Source organism: Branchiostoma belcheri, unplaced genomic scaffold (assembly GCF_001625305.1).
Source record: "Branchiostoma belcheri isolate BF01 breed outbred unplaced genomic scaffold, Haploidv18h27 scaffold496, whole genome shotgun sequence".
In the NCBI taxonomy this organism is placed as follows: domain Eukaryota; kingdom Metazoa; phylum Chordata; class Leptocardii; order Amphioxiformes; family Branchiostomatidae; genus Branchiostoma; species Branchiostoma belcheri.
In genome coordinates, this window is record NW_017804127.1 from 33117 (window position 1) to 35561 (window position 2445).

Sequence of the window (2445 nt, forward strand, 5' to 3'; positions counted from 1 at the left end):
TGATATATATGCATGGAACAAGTAGTAGGGTTTTGATGCAAAAATAACAAATAGCAAGCTTACATCTCTGACACTGTTGACTCCTGGGTCAGCTCTTCCAAGAGCTGACTTGGGGGGGGGGGGCAATTTCTGGTTCAGCAGCCTGTTGCCTATAACAAACATTACATAAACAAAAAACAGTTATTGGTATTACTTTGACGGGTTTGTTTTAGGATAGGTAACATTCTCCTGACAATACCCATCCCAGGTGTTGTTTGCTTTCCACACACCTAAATGCATAGCAGATGAAAGACCCCAGAAAATTGGAGATATACGTTTACCAGTCCTCCTAACAGTGCATACTAAACTATCACAATACTGCAAGATAATGTTTACTGTTTCAATTCCCTTATTTGTCACAGTAGAGCCTGCATCTTGTTCTTTAATAAATAAAACTAGATTCAATGTATAATACTTACTGAGTCTTGTCTGCAGCTGCTTTTCCTACATCTGTGCTCCAACGTGGGCTCTTGCGCCAGAATTGGTGCGGTGACTCCGTCTTTCTTTTGCTGTCACATTTCCCAGAATGTCCCTTTGGCATTGAACAAGGTCTGTTCTTCTTGAAACAGAAGACAATCCTGAAATGTAGTAAATTATCGTCAACATTGGAATATCCAAGTCTACTACTAGTATTTGTAGACATGTGACATTACAAGTGGCATAACATTTTTTATATGTACTTTCATGAGAACTAATACCAGACACTGCTAACACCAGATTTTTCAACACATTTCAAGAAATTTTAAATGAAAATGTAGCAATTGTTTGTATGTATCATTATAATACATGTATGTATGTAAGTGTGGAAGAAAACCAACCTTTCTGTGTCTTCTTCTGGATTATCCATGGCCGAATGAACAAGGAATGCTCAGTCATAGAGACCTATACCAATGAATGAGTAGGTCCCAGTTAGCATTTGCACACATATTTTGAAGAGCACAAACAGAAAAAATACAATTTTTGCTTTCACCACAAGACATTTGGGCTAACAACAAAACACAAGTGAAGATACTGTACAAATTACTACCATAAGTCCATGACCCAAGCTAATTTGGGTGCTCAATCAAATTCTACATTTCCAGTAACCCCCTTTTCCTTGTTATATAAATAACTATTGGAATATTCCTGGAATTTTATGCAGTATAATTAATAACACTTACATAAAGTTTATTAGATTTGGGGAAATATCTTTGGGTCAGCTGAATGCTACTGTTCTTTGTTCAAAGTTGTACACTCTCTTGCTTGTTACTAGTTTCTGTGGGATATCCATGATGATACTAGTATTGAATATTTATATACAAATAACATTTTACTAAAAACGGATACTTGACTTTTGCAGACGAAATTTAAAGACCATAGCAAAAAATGCAGCTCTTTCTTTCAGCTTCAATAGAACAAAGAATTTCACATAGAGACCAAGCTAAAACCAAACAAGTTTACACCAAGCAAGGAGGCTCCAAGTCTGCTAAGTTTTTTCTTATCTTATTAAATCTTTTTATGCCCTTTAAAATCATATGCATACTGAAGGATGTTTGATTTTTACCAACGAAAGTAACAACTTAGACTGGTTTAACTTCAAAGGTAGGACTTGCTTTCAGCGTCATTTAGAACAAAGGATGCAAAGCAAAGCGAAAACCAAGCCGTTAACAATAACAATTTTACTTCGTTCAGCAAGGAGGCTACAAGTCTGCTAAAATGATCTTTTGCTTACTAGTTTTTCAAGGTTACCCTCTACATAATGTGTATATCATCTAGATTCTAGTAACATTCGTTTCTGCCAGAAAAGAAAGGTACCGAAAAAAAGACGCCGAGAAAGTTAACATACACTATCTGAAAAAAAATAGGACCCCGACCAAGCCAAGCGCTAACAAATCATCACGGTTTCACTCTCTTAACTACGAGTTAGACGCCACCAAAATAATTTTACACTTCAAGTATATTTCTCTCAAATATATTATGTCAACAATCAAATCAACTCACCGGGCATGTGGTAGTACTAGTAACTGCACGATCCAAACGAGGACGATCAAACTTACGATGCGACGCCAGGCAAAAAATGTACAGAAATGACTAACCTTCTCGTCGTGTCAGTATCGCCAATTCACACTTTCAAAACTGCCGCGCATCTCGAGCTCGGATTTGAAAAACAAAAGCGGTGCGGCCAGGAGGGCCGAGGATTTGCATGTAACTGCACTCGGAAACAATGGCGCCCGATAATCAGTGTCTTTGAGGGACGCCGCCGTAGCTGATTATAGCTTGAAAACAAAGTCTTACTTCCACGTGAAAGCTCCGAGTAAAGGGTACATGTAATATTTTGGCCCATAACTTTTGATCTAATAAGGATTTTTTACGAAAACACCAAAAATCGAAAGGGCACAGTCCCGCCGCCATCTTGATGACGCGTTC

General features: G+C 37.8%; 1 long non-coding RNA gene across 1 annotated transcript; it reads right to left on the bottom strand.

Moving 5' to 3' along the window:
• Nucleotides 1–467: 467 nt before the first annotated feature.
• LOC109479599 lies at nt 468–2281 on the bottom strand. The gene is made up of 3 exons (XR_002140794.1): nt 2115–2281; nt 858–921; nt 468–617 (listed from the first exon to the last, which is right to left on the bottom strand). It is a non-coding gene; the product is annotated as an uncharacterized LOC109479599 (long non-coding RNA).
• Between the last annotated feature and the right edge of the window lie 164 nt (nt 2282–2445).